The sequence below is a fragment of the Dinoponera quadriceps genome, unplaced genomic scaffold, assembly GCF_001313825.1.
Source record: "Dinoponera quadriceps isolate SergipeBrazil2010 unplaced genomic scaffold, ASM131382v1 scaffold3579, whole genome shotgun sequence".
Lineage (NCBI taxonomy): Eukaryota > Metazoa > Arthropoda > Insecta > Hymenoptera > Formicidae > Dinoponera > Dinoponera quadriceps.
In genome coordinates, this window is record NW_014557637.1 from 930,497 (window position 1) to 945,090 (window position 14,594).

At 47.7% G+C, this 14,594-nt stretch overlaps 1 protein-coding gene across 3 annotated transcripts in view; it reads left to right on the top strand.

Moving 5' to 3' along the window:
- Positions 1 to 14,594, top strand: part of LOC106749333 (solute carrier organic anion transporter family member 3A1) — a 138,931-nt gene that overhangs the window by 79,659 nt on the left and 44,678 nt on the right. The window lies entirely within an intron of this gene.

Below are 14,594 nucleotides of genomic sequence, written 5' to 3' on the forward strand. Positions count from 1 at the left end.
AATAGAATAAAGAAATTTTGTCATAAAAATAGGAAAAAGAAGGCTTCTTGCCAAAAGATAGATGATTTTCCCCCCAAAATAGAGAGAAGCAAAAAACAGCTTTGTCTAAAAAGTAGGATAGAAAATAAAGATTTCACGGAGCGAAATTTTCGAGATTCGACGGGACGCGGAACTGAGAGAGGAACGCATCTCGACACGGTCGTATCTTCCCGTTTTGTCGTGTATCATTTAATTGATAATTTCCTCGAATTAATAACGCATGGTAAATGTGCGGGATAACGTTGAGGATCGTTGGAGGCGAGCGCGATCACCGCGGCGGACTCTAATTCTCTCGATGCAGCCGGCAACGAGTTTCCCTGACCGGCTAGGTTCGCCGTAGCGCGCGCGCGCGCGCCGCAGCGTGCAGGGCGAGCGCAGTAAAAGGCGATGCGCGTCGCGCATATCGGTGTACGCTCGTTGTGATTAAGGCCATGGTCATAAGAGCCTGCTGGCGTGCTTATGGATGCGAACAAGTTAAATACTTGACTCTGATCTAGGCGCTTATCGCCGCGCGCGCGCATTCGTCCGTTCGTGCGGTTACGAAGTTCTTAGTCAATTTGCAACGCGACACGCGCTCTTTGCTGTGCTCTCGAACAATCGCAATCTCGGCATATATTCGCACAACATTCGATCATTTATCGCGATTTCCGACGGATTACTCTCGACGTCCAAATCTTCGACCGGACTTTTAATTCGTGTCAATTGGCAAAAGGGAAACGCAGTGTAATAGGAATATTCGATTTTGTAATTTTTTCATGTCGTAAATCGCAAAGTGAAAAATGTATTTCCTACAATCTTGCACAATAAAAGATTTGGTGTTAAACTTAATACATATCCCAAGCGGCCCGCTCAAATTTTGGTGTTGACTTAACGCAAGCAGAATAGTAACACAAATATCATGTTGAAAATGGACGCAAAATTAATACGATAATCGATATTGAAGTATAAAATGTGTTATTTTGACATTTATATATGTTGAATATCGACACAGCACAAAATGTTGAAACAACAAACACAATACGTTAAATCAACGCACGGTATGTTAAAAATTTAACATTAAATATTTCAACAAGAACCGTCTTTGGCACAAGTGTAAAATATTTTTCGCCGTGTGGTAATTGCCAGAAATCAAATGTTATTTCAGATTACCCGCTATTTAGAAATTTATACGGCGCAACTTGCTTCGCGAGATTCCGGTATCGGTCGTGCGTCCAGATTAACACGCTCATTCATCTTCGGAAAAAAAATGCGAGAGATGGGTGGGGGGAGGCGTTACGGCTTATTCTCCTCTTTCGACGAAACGTCAAGTCCGCGCCGAGGCCCTCGAGACACACGTATCCGCATGCGTCTGGGGAATCGACGGTTCCTCGAAATTCCGAAACACGCGGCGGCATTCGCCGGCGATGTCGAGGGAGCCGCTCTCGCGCACTTTTCGTATGCGGAATGCGTTTCTGCCGGCGGCAGTGAGTTGCCATACGGAGGTCTCCGCGACGTCGTTTCGGTCTGTGAAAGAGACCCTCGTGGGCAGAGGAAGGGAAAAGGGCAGCAGTAAGCCTAAAAGCGCGCACTTGTGACGTCTCATAAGTCAGCGGAACAAAATGGACAAAACCAATTCTAATAATTTTATTTGTTGCTAAGAAAGTTGCCGAAGAAAAAGAAATTTATGTGTCAGTTAGTATTTCTTTCATGAAGTTCTTCTAAAGGAAAATTATAGTTGGCGGAACAATATTCATATATAGCGATGAAATTCGATATAACAATAACATAGGAATTCGTTGCTAATTAGTTGCTCGCAAAATATGCTAGTCCCGATTTTGTCGTTCGCGAAACAAGTTTAAAGAACGGCGGAAAATCTCTCTCGGTGTTTACGAAGTTACAAGAATAAATTGAGAAAGCAATTAGTTGCTCGCTTAAATTTCGTACTAGAATATTGTCCGGATTTGTTGCCCTCGAAATATCCAAGTTTCGAACTTGTAGCTTGCGAAATAAGTTTGAACACTTTTACTCTTGCGTAACTTTGTAGAAGAAGAGTGAAGTGACCGTGTAACTAGGTCTTAGACTGAGTAACTAGGATTTTCATCAGTCGGGTCCTAGTTACTTCTGCTTACGATCACCGTCAGAAAGAGAGAAAAAGAGAGAGTATTATCTTCTTTTAAACTAAATAAATCTAATACGACATCCTGATTGATTCTTTAGTCTAAATTTACGTCTTATGTTTACAGTTACGGCAATTTGTAATGAAAAACTCTTCACATATTCCTGAACTTTCGTTAGGCTTTGAGAGCCATGTGCTTTATGAACCGTACTCATTAGTGCAATTTGACTTAAACTTTTGCAATTCTTGCAATGTAGAAATCGAGAGAGTGAAATTTAAAAGTAAAATTGATAATTCTCCAGAATCATCGAAAGTCCAAGTTGTTCGGTCGATCAAAATAATCCATCGAGAAACTGGGGGGATCTCCCCGAGCGGTTGGCAATATGTTAAGCTTGGCCGTCGTATAAAATCCCGCCACAGTTGCCGGAGTCGAGAAAAATTTGCGATAATCTTCGTTGCATCAATAGCTAGCTAGCTAGCTAGCTAACTGGCGAGCGAGCGAGCGAGCGAGCGAGCGAAGCGAACGTTCGTCTATCGGCGCTGTGGTTTTATTGGAAATTGCGGATGACGTGGATTTAAGTGTTGGCATAATAGACGTCGTTTATTGACCCTTCGCATCGTAAAGGCGCGTTTTGCGTGACAATGTTGCTTCGTTTTATTACTTCGTAGTAATTGAACGGTCGTTGGCGTGATATTGTGTGTTGTGCGTTTCTCGTGATGATAGCAAGCAAAAATAGAAGAGAGAGAAAGAGCGAGAAAGGGGGGGGGGGGAGGAGACGAGAAAGAGCAAATAGTATATTAAAAGATCGTAAAGTTTTAACGCGCGCATTTTTACACGGAGTCCACCAAACTGCTCCTCTCGGTCGTTCCCCTTATCGTTATGGTAAAAATATCGCGAGTGCAATGTGCACGTCTCTCGAATTCGAGCGGAATATCCGAGCGAAGTGCTCGTCAAACTCTCGTTATTCATGCATTACACCGGTCGTCAGAGATTACTCGCGAAAGCGAGGTGATATTTTCACGTCTAATTGATCCCTATACCCGAATTATCGGCGAGCACGGGAGCAGAAGCGCGCACCGACCCTCGGTGATTGTTCCGTGAGACGCCCACGGGTCCATCGACGCGGTCTGGGATCGAACGCAGAATCGGGAACACGCTCGGACATGCAACGAGGCGATTGTTAGCCGTTCAATGAGAATAATTTCCCACGCGAGTATATACCTGCGCGAGCCGTACCTGCTCTACGCGCCCCGTCGAGTGCGGGAATCAGCTGTCGATCGGCTCACCTCGGCCGACGTATACGTGGAAGCGTTCACGTGTGCGTTTCTTGGCACGTGTGTCTCATCTCGTCTCCCCGTCATTGCCCTTTCCCGCCCGCCCGTCCCGTCCCAGTCACTTTCCTCTCCTCCGTTTCGACTTCCTTTTCGCACACGCTCGTGCACGCGCATGTATGTACACTGGCTTCCAAAACAGTTTCGACACTTTTTCCGACGCGGTTCGGAATGCGAAGAACGGTCCGATGAGAGAAATCATCATCGAGAAATATGCTCTCTCGTTGGACCGGCCCGTTCGCGTTCCGAAGCGCGTCGGGAAGGAAATGTTCTGATCGTTTTGAAACTCAATACACACGCCTGCTAGTGTTCTAACACATACAAGTAAGTGTCTACCGTATGAAAGAAATATATTGTACACGGTGAATTATACTTCTAGTAAATACTTGTCGAGGAATGTTGGAACAACCGTTTCACTTGGATCAAATAAATATTGAGCTTGAACGGTAGCACTTTTTTCAATGCACACGCACACACGTGCGCGCATTCGTTCCGGTGCCAGGTGCGTGAGCAACTCTTGCTCTCTCGTTTCCATCAGTCTCACCTCGCCTCGTCCGCCCGCTTTCGGTGTATCACGTCCTCTTCCACTTGATCTCCCGGTCCTGCTTTTTCTCCTCCTCTCTTTCTCCCTCTCTTTTTCTTTCCGCGCGACGTATCCCCCTGTCTCTCGGCCGTATACGTGTCACTCCCCCTTGTATGCGAGGGGCGAATCTACGTGTTGGTGAGCGACGAAAGGGGCCAAATAACTTCGAGGGGTAAACGACTTCCACGCGTGGCCGACGAAGCGCCGCATGCGTGTCGATGCGGGAGACGGGCCTGGCATCCGCCGAACCCCGGTCGATTAGAGAGCGCGCGGCCCGCTCGTACCCCGCGCCCACGGACGGACGAATATTCGGCGACCGGACGAGGAGAGTCTCCCGACGGCGCTCCTTCTCGAACTTCTCGATAAGATCCGGGGATTCCCGATTTAAGTCTAAGATTTAGATCCGCCGACGACGTTCCTCCGCGCAGGTACAAAGTGAACGGATAAAACGTGAGAAAAGTACAAGGTAGAAAGTAAATAAAGCATAACAAGATAAATATGAAAATATAGATAAGTAGTACGTGCAAAGTAAATAAGGTGAAAGGTAAAATATATAGTTAAAAGGAAAAACTGCTCTTTTCAACTCGTCTGCAGAAAAACCCCGAAAAAATCCTCGAGAAAAATTAAAAGAAACTTTTCGAGCTTCTCGCGGAGAGAAATCGGAAAGGACGCGCGGAAAAATGGAGAAGTACCGGATTTTCTCGAGCCTTTAAAGAACTCTAATAAAATATAATTAAACATTTCACATTTTATTCGGGAACAAATTAATTCTCAATCTCAACCTTTCCACGCTCGTTGTCTCGTGTATAAAGCATCGCACACTGTTTTCCCGTCAACCGTTGCTCAACTGTGCTTGAGAGGGATTTTCTCCGAGCGCATAACACACTTATCCGTTTATCTATCTATTCATCTCGTCGCCGGCGTTCGACCGTAAAACTCATCGCCGGATAATAAGCTCGGGAGCCGCGCTCGTTCTTCCCTCCACGTGGCGGCATAAATATCCCGGTCATGCGCGCAATTATGTGAAAACGTACGGCGACGCGCCCATACCGCGGACCGCTGGTTTCATTGGTAATACCGGGCGCGCACGAGCGCGTCCCGCGGATTACGGCGCGTGTGACGCGCACGCAGGTGCACGGCGCGCGTCAAACGGCCGGTGGATCCCGCGAGTGGGTGGACGAGAGAGAAAGAGAGAGAGAGAGAGAGAGGAGGGGAGGTGTGCGCGCTTGTTATTTCCAGAGATGGAAGTGGGTCACGGAGTCGCCGTACGCGGATGAATAGGGAGATAGAAAATGCACCCGAGAGGGAGACGGGAAATGCATTCGAGAGGGAGGCAGAAAATGCGTGCACGCGTCGGCCGGCCGGTAGACGCGCGATTACGTCACGTCGCGTATCGGCGTCGCGCGTGCATCTGCATACGAGCTTCGTGCGTCTCCATTGTCTCGAGCTTTTCCGCTTGTCGCGAGCCCCTTTGCTTTTCGCCCGCAGAACGAGATAGCCCGCGAGATCCGCCGCGGAGACCGCCGCGTCACGATTCGCGATTCCGATTTTAGCGCTCCCCCCCGGCGGGCGTTCCCGTTCCCCCCGGCGAGTGAATATTCATTCCCGTGTACGATATCTAATGTACAAGGAATTCTACTCGTGCATTATGCCGAGTTGCATTGCATTTACATACAGAGCGAGGCGATAATTACCGCCACCTTGGGGTCTTTCTTTTATATCTCTTATCGTTGAATACTATGTATGGAAGGTTTAAACACACCTAGTTGTTTGAGTTTGATACTCGATGCATTTCATAATATAGATTTTTCGAACTCGCCTCTGAACTTAATCGGAAACAAATTCATGGATTTGCTTATAGACGATGTAGATAAACTTTATTCACATGTATACAACATTAATATGTCTAGCGTATATTTTAATTATAACTCACATGTTGTTTTCACACCTTGCTTTCTCTCCCTCATTTTTTTCATTCTGACATAAAAAGTTGCCGTAACATTTGCCCGTCATGTGCGATTATTATGTCTTGTACGCTGGAGGGTTCGTTCCGTGAATAAATAAAGAAACGCATAAAAAAGTACTTCCCTCCGAATACGAGAGCAGGAAGGAAACTTGTCTAACGGTTCAGCTTCTGCATCGCAGCTTCTGCAAACGTAAACCCTCCGTCACTTTCATCCGGTCGTTAATATAAAATATCTGTGCTCTCGAAGATATTCAAGGTAGTAGCACGGTTACCGCCCTGTGTGCACAAAGCGTCGAGCGGAGGAAGCAGCCACACAACCGGCACACGGGACTTAATCAATTTTAACAACTGTGTCGCTTCCCCGCGCGCTCTCGGTCAATATGTGCTCTGATCTATCGATACGTCGATTTTGATTACTCTGAATATCGACGAATGGGACCGCGTATGTGCACAAGCGGCCCCGCGTGTGTTTGATATTCGCTTAGGGGAACAAACGGAGGACGTATCTCTCTCTCTCTCTCTCTCCCTCCCTCCCCTTTTCTCTCTCCTTATCTCCCTCGGTATGTCTGTCCGTTTGTTCGTCTGTCTCTCTGTCTGTCTCTCTATGCGCATTGAGGAGCGTATGCGCGGTGCATTCTTATGTATCGAGCGCCGCGCCAGCTTCTTCCTTTTTCCTCTTTCTTACCGCGCGGTTTCTTCCTCCTCATACCTTCTCCCTCTCGTCGCGCGCTCGTTATTACTGCATTGTACGCATACGTGACACATATCGTTCGTGTACCTCGCGCACGTTTATTACATAATGAGACGCGCTCGTGTTTAAGGCTGCACGCATAGAACGTCTCTCCCTCTCTCTCTCTCTCGTACGCGAGTGTACGAAGCGCCTCCGGTGCGGTGGCGGCGGCTATTATGCACTCGACGAGATCCCTCTCTTTCCCTTTCATTCTCTTGGAGTCTCTCGTGCTGCTTCTTCTTCTTCGTCGTTGTCCCTTCTTTCTTCCTTTTTCATCGTATCCTCTCTCTCTCTCTATCTCTGCTTTTTCTTCTGCTTTTACTTCCTCGGCGAGCGTCGCGTACCGCTGCGGATCCGTAGGATGTGCGATGTAAACAGAAGTGCGTGCTATTCGCCGCGTCGTTGCGCTGTGTGGAAAAAATCGCGTCGCGTCCCTGGATCCTCGCTCTCCTCCGGTTGCATCATCGCCTCGGGATTGAAATTGCTACGATGTTCGATGTAGGCGTAGACCGGCATAGTCGATACTCTCGAGCATCGGCAGCGCGCGAACCTGTTAATCTATCTCTCGTCGCGCGAATGTGCACCGAGTCTCGAATTATGTAACGCGAAGATCGATAGGTGTCGAACGCGAAGTCCTCGCGGATTTCGTCGCGACATCGTGTACGCTCGTTTGGCACGTTCAATCTCGGCTTTATCGACGTCTTATTTGTCTTCCTTCATATTCTTATCGCGTTAAAATTTGAATAATAATAATAACTACAATTATTGCTGTTGTCATCATTATTATTACAATCTTAACACGGTAAAAATAATAACAACAATAAAATAACAACAACAGTAATGATAATAATTATTAAGGATTTTTAAATTAATTTTGCTCAACTTATAATTTATCGAAATACGTGAAAATTGTAGCCGCTTATTTATTATTACGCAAGATTCTGCGAAAATTTTCCAGACGGTTCAATCGGCGCCGTCACGAGCATAACGCGCGAGAGCCGGCGCCGCATCGAGAAGAGACTGGCCATGACGTTTGACGTCATTTGGCAAACATTCGTGTTGCCCGAACAGCCACCTCTTATTTCGTACATCCTCTCTTCGACTCGCACTCTTTCTCGCTCCCTCGCGCTTCTTTCTCTCCGTCATTCTCTCATCCTCAATTCCCGTCCGAAGGAGTGGCTTTCGACGAGGTGATTCGCCTTTTTCGGCGCCTTTCGCGGCCCCGCGAGGCCCCGCTAATCGCAAATTCGAGACGGGTCGCACTTTCACTTCGTTTACTTTTCGTCAAAAATTGACTGAATCCTGTCGACATTTCGGAACAGGCTGAGGTAACGTAAGTATACGTGCGCGTTAACGTTAACACGACACTTTTTGCGCCTTGCGTCAAATAAGGCGGGTCAAAATTAAAAAAAAATAGAGGAAGGAGAGAGGAATATGCGAACGGGAAATTATTACGTTTATATCCAACGTACATATTGAAGACACTTTTCATTAATATCTTGCGGAATTAGTATATTATTCGCACGCCTTTTAAAATATACATACGCATGCTAATTAATTTTTACAAGGTGCACGAAATACATTGTAATAATAACAACCGAATGCACGGGGAGAATCGTATAATAAAAATGACCGTAGAATATTATTATTATCGTTATTAATTTTGCAGGAACGTATTGATATTCCGCCTTAATTTATTATTCCTCCGTTTCATGTATGCTCATAGTATTTTAGAAACTGAATTCTGCTATTAAAAATATTTACTGTTTCGCAAATTTTCCTCAGCAGAAGGATAATTTTATCGACAGTCTATCTCTGCATCACTATACGGAGAAAAGGAATTTTGCTGTTGTTGCGAAATCGTTGTTACTGCATAAAATTTAGTTACTTTATCATTTAATACAATTTAGTTGGCACAACCAAATTAACGAATTATTCGTAGAGCAGAAACAATTTTGTCCTGCCAGGATAGAAAATTTTTATCGAATGAATCCATAAGACGCGTTGATTTGCTGATAGAACAAAGTAGTATGTTCTACATTTCCTAGTTTGTCCTTACAACAAAATAATTTGTAAATTTCGCAAAAGAATCCAGCGAACGGCAATTATTTTTACTCCTAATAAATCGTCCTGTTGCCAATATAATAACTAATAGATTTTGCCGCGACAGTATAAAATTTACTTTCAATTTTTTTTTGCACCAGCAAATTATTGATAAAAAAACTTGAAAGGAATCTGAAAATATGAAATATTATAATATTCTCTCCCAGAGTAGATACATTTTGCCCTATAAAACGTAATTTTCTAGGATCAAAGAGAAAATGAGAGGACGATGGGGGGGGGGGACATTTCGCTTCGACGATTCTCGGTGCTCGTTTTCGCGAGTTGGGTCACTGCTTTGACCCACGATCGAGAGTCGTTGGCAATCCGCGCCTTCGCCGATACGGCGCGTTGTGCTGGCGAAATCACTGGGCCTGCGTTTCGGAATTGCCCCGACGACGCGTCTCTCTCGTATTCACACGACGAGCGCGGCCAAACAATGAAATACGGAAGAGTTATTTCAGCCCCGGCGATATTACACACACGTACGGCCGCGATAAAAGTGCCGGGGCGCGACAGATAGCAGGATCGATAAGCGTGTCCCGCTCTTTCTCTCTCTTTCTCTCGCGCGCGCTCGTCTGCATTACGCGCGCGGAACGGCCGAGCGCGCGCAAGATAACCGAATTAAACCGGGCGCAAAAATAGCCGGGCGGATAACCGCGTCGTGTCGTGTGTGTCGTGGGAGTTCGCGTCTCGCCTAGATAAAATATCAATACGTCCACGCCGGCGGAGAGGACAGAAATTCAGGTGATACTCGTCGCGCATATAGGACACCTGCAGCAGCGGCAAACGCGTGCGACCGACGTGCCGGCGATGACGACGGTGCGCTTGCGGCGTGTGTTTAAACGTGCGTCAGGAGCAGCGGCTGTCGTCTCGTTGACCTAGTTCGGCGATTCCGCAAGCTGCCGCTGCGCTCGACGCGAGTCGTGCTTGCGTGTGCGAATGCACTCGTCGTCGCGCCCGCGCGCGCCGAGAATCGCCGTCCTGATTTCACGGCTTTGTCCGATGATCGAAGCGTTTCTCTGGTAGGAAAAGGGGGAAAAGTGAGTATATTGATTTCGACGACATCGCTTCTTCCGTCTCTTCCTCTCTCAGCCGCTTCGGAGCTTTCTCTCATCCCGGAGAAAATGTCATGTGTATCCTCGCGCGTGAAAAATCGTTGTTCAGCGAGTCATTTCCAGCGCTGCCCGATGATCGAAGCGTTTCTATAATTAAACGAATAAAATATATGTAATAATTTCAACGATATAGTTTCCTTCTCTTTTTTTTAGCTTCATGGAAGTTTCTCCTCATTTCGGGAAAAATGCCACGTATTCACATTCGCTCGCGTAAAAAATTGTCGTTTTATCCGGCGAGTCATTTCCCGTGTTGTCCCACATTCGAAGCGTTTCAGTAATGAAAAAGAATAAAAGGAAATAGCGAATGTATAACGGTGTAACAATAATTTCGACGATAAATCTCTCTCTCTCTCTCTCTCTCCTTTCTCTTTAGCTTCCTCTGAATTTCTTCTTCCGAGCTTTTTCTCATCTCGACGAAAATTCTACGTATCCACGTTGGCGCTCGCGAGCTCCGAATTACTCTGAAAATCAATAAGCCTCGCTAAGAATACGAAATGACCCGATGCACTTTCGGTGCATACTCGCGGGCACCGTTGAAGCGCGCAGAAGAAGAAGAAGAAGGCCGGCCGTTCGCTTCAAGGTGAATTTATAGGAGTACGCGGCCGGGGATTATTTGCGGATCCGCTGATGGAGGTCGCGTATAAATTTCTGTTTGCAGTAACTCGCGTCTCTACGACTTCGGAAGCGACTTGCGAGCGACGGCGGCGCGCGTCGGAAAACACTCGCCGCGATCTCGAAGGTCTCCGTTCGCGCCCACGCGCTCTCACGCGCGGCGACGCTTTCTTTTCTCGTTAATTAACGCGAAATCGATTCGTCCGGCATGATTTCGAGGAACACTCTCGCATTCTTATCATTTCTCAAGCGCGAATCACGCCCCGTCTCGCGATCATTGCATTTCCTCATATTTGCGTCTGCGAGCGGTCGATTTAATTCCTTATCTTCGCCGCGACAGATCAATCTGCCTATAAATACCGACGGACTCTTATCGACATCGATAAGAAACTTTCACCTTGCCGGGAGATTCGTGCTCGTGATTCATTCTCTTTGATACTGATCGAGCCGATCTGTGACTTCGCGAGGGACGTTGCGAAATGCGCAAGAGTCGCGCGCGGAATACGCGTAACGTCGTGTAACAGAGATTTAAGACGATGCCCCGTCTTTCGCAATGAGTATTATCGCTTACTGTATACGGAGATAATCTCGCGTTTTCAGGTTAATTATTTCTACGAACGCACGTTCTAATTCTGTAAATTTTTTTAATAGCATCCCGTCTACAAGTTCAAACGTTCTCTTATGCGCTCAATTTTATAATTGATCGATAATTAATGTTCTTTTTATCTCTGTCCTCGATGCTACTCAACTTATACAGGGCCCTTTTATTCCCGTTAATAAAGAAACATTCAGAATTAAGGAAGAATTAATATAATCGATCGTTCGTTTGCATGCGGAATGTCATCGGCGCGGACGCTCACCCTCGGACGCGCGCGTAAAGCGTCCACCGTCGGTCTCCGAAAATAATATTAGAGAACAAAGGGGGCGGGGGGAATTTTCCGCGAGCGGTTCGCGCTTTTATCGGTATAATTCGACGGGACGGGAGGAGGGGACTCGTGCGCACAACGTGGCCGGTAACGCGAATAATGCACGGTTCGAAAACGTTGCATTGTTGAGGAGAAACTTGATTAAACGCGTCGTTCCGTCGATCGCGCGTTCACGCGATGCGAGATAAGAGACGCTCGCCCGCCTGTTCGATATGTCTCGATAGTCGCGGCGTATAGGACACATTGTGTCACGTCATCTTCCCGTGCGTGCATGCATGCGTGAATGCGTGCACGGTCGCGCGCGTGTGCGTCCCGCGACGTGGATATTGTGTCTACGACGATATTACGGCCAATAACGCGTCGGACACCTCGCGCAATGTAAACTCTCGAGCTGAGTAAGTTGGATGACCAGACGGCACTCGATTCCAGACTGACTCGTTTAAGTATTCTCGAGCAGATCGAGTGCAACTTCGTCGCATTTAACGGCTTCCAAGGATGGAAGGTCGACGGACGATAAAAATAATTGCGTTAGCGCGAGACGACGATGCGCGCGCGAGAACGTCGTCGCGCTCGTCAAAATCCAGAGGGGATCGCCGTCGTGAAACGTCAACGCGCGGAGAGAGGCGCGAAAACGCGGTCGGACAGGTATCGGTGCGATAACAACGGGGAAAGACCGGGCTGCGCTGCTGAGAGAAAATTCCTCGCGATCTATTTGGGATTCGGTTCAATTTTTTTCGTGAACAAATTGTTACACTACCAGTGTAATATTTCAAATTCCGAAAAGGAGAGCGGAAACCCCAAATAGATTCCGTTGAATCGCCCAAACATTTTTAATTAATTAATTTATTTATTTACGGGAAAAATCTCATTCGGAAAAGGAAAGTAAATAAACGGTCGAGATTACCGACACAAAATTTGCGCGGACCGTTCGGGACGTGTGAAGTGTTTGTGAATTTAACACACAAAGCTTTTCACTGTGTATGAGAGAGGCACTTGGAATAATTACATTTCATAATACCGTCTCTGTGGGAGAAACTTTCAGTAATTTCTGCGCGGGCGACGCCCATGTGTACCGACGACGGTGCGCTCCGCTTAGTCGGTATTTAAACAGAACGTCGTTAAATATAAACTCAATTAATGATGATGGACGAAGATGCGGTGAGACTTCGATGCCATACCGCTTCGCGGTCGACGGTCGCTCCATCGCGCGCGCGCTCTGTCACTCGCCGCACCGCGCGAGGAATCGCCAACCGTCGCGCTTTCGTCGCAATTGTATGTCATAGAATTTTATGAAGACCATACGTCGCCGCGATAAGAGCGAAATGTGCATTTCCAACGCGACGGGCGTCGAGATTTCTATATTTAGCGCGCAAGGATACGTCGAGCGCTCTCTTCGGCGGAGCGCGTTCGCGGTGAACGGTGACCTCCTTGTAACGCATCCCGAATTCCTCGAGCGGGGAGGAGGGAGGAGGTGCTGTGTTGCCGAAATTTTTCGCCACGCTACGGCGGAATTGACAGATCGTAATCCGACGGGCGCGCGAACCGCGCCGGTCGCGATAAATATCCCCGCGCTTTCCCTCTCGATTTCTCCTTTTGCTTTTAGACGATCGGGCGACAATGTTTAAATATTTTATCGGTGAAAGGATCGGAGTGCGTCGGCGAGACGCGCGACGTCACTCAGATTCGGCCCCGAGAGCTGCGGAGAGAAAAACGTCGCCGGGAGCCGCGAGCGAGCGATCGAGCGCGCTCGCTCGCTTCGGACTAATGGGACTGCTGTACAAGGGAAACGTTTTATCGATATAAGCATGTTTCAGAATTTTATTGTTCGGACCGCGCCGCGTCTCTTCTCCTTCCTTTTACAACGTATTGCGTCTTCTCTCCGCTCTCGCGCATCCTCCTGTCCTCGGCGTCGTTTTGCGACACGACGAAGGAAACCGACGAGTATCTTATTCGGGATTATATGGGACGCGCGTTCGCGAGCCCTGTTCCCGTCGAATTCGCGCGCACCGCGTGCCATCGCGAAAATGAGAATACGCCCGTCGCCTTGGAGCGTCCCCGATTGAAATTTCGGTGACGCGCCAATATCGATTATTGCCCGCGACGCACTCGCTCGTTTAATGCGCGAAGCGATGACGCTCGCTTACGCGATAAAATCAATGCTCGGAGACCGTAAATCAATGCTGCTACCACGAGTCATTCGACGAAGAACTATCGAATTGCTTCCCCGTTCCGAGAGTTCCTCGATCTGAATTTTCCCCCCTTCATTCTCCCATTGTTGTTTACAGTCGTTCATCTGATAATTGTTGTCTATATTGTAACGTTCTTATTTTATCCTTACATCAACCGAATGTTCTATTTTCAATTATTTATCAATCGTAACGACTTACTTGAGCTTCGTTCTTTTTTCACTAATTAAATCCATAATATTGAGTTTCTATCGGATCGATGCGTAAGGAGGGAACGCGTACAAGATATTGAAAGATTTTTTAAAAGGCACAAATACAAATACACTTGAGTGGAAAATGTAATTTTTCATATTCCACCGTCAAGCTTAATCATTTCTATACATCGGTACACCGAATCAGTGAACGAATCGCGATCGCTCAGACCGCGAAATTCTGCGACCCCAAGAGAGAGAGAGAGAGAATCGGCCGTCACCAACCCCGTGTCGGCGAGGCGGATATTTAGGCCGGCCTATTCACATCGTCCGATATACCACGGGTGCACCGAAAACTGGTGCATCGCACCCCCGCGAGACACCCTCGGCCCCTCGCGCGCTTGCGCTCGGCGGTGCACCCACACAGGCCGATGCATCTCGGTCGGTGCTTTTGCTCGGGTAAAGCGGCGCGGTGTCGGCGAACCGTGTGTACCGAAGTAGGTCAGGTCTCAATGGCGAGAGACGCGCGCCCGGCCGCGCACACGTGTGCGTGTGCACGTGTGCTCTCCCGCCCGTGTGTGTGTGTGTGTGCGCGCGCGCGCGCCGATGCACATGCAGCCGTGCGCGCGCTACTATTCCTATCTTTGAACTATGCACGCTCGGAAACTCGCGTTTGTCGCCGTCGTCTCTCCTCTCGATTCCTCCCCCCCCCCCCC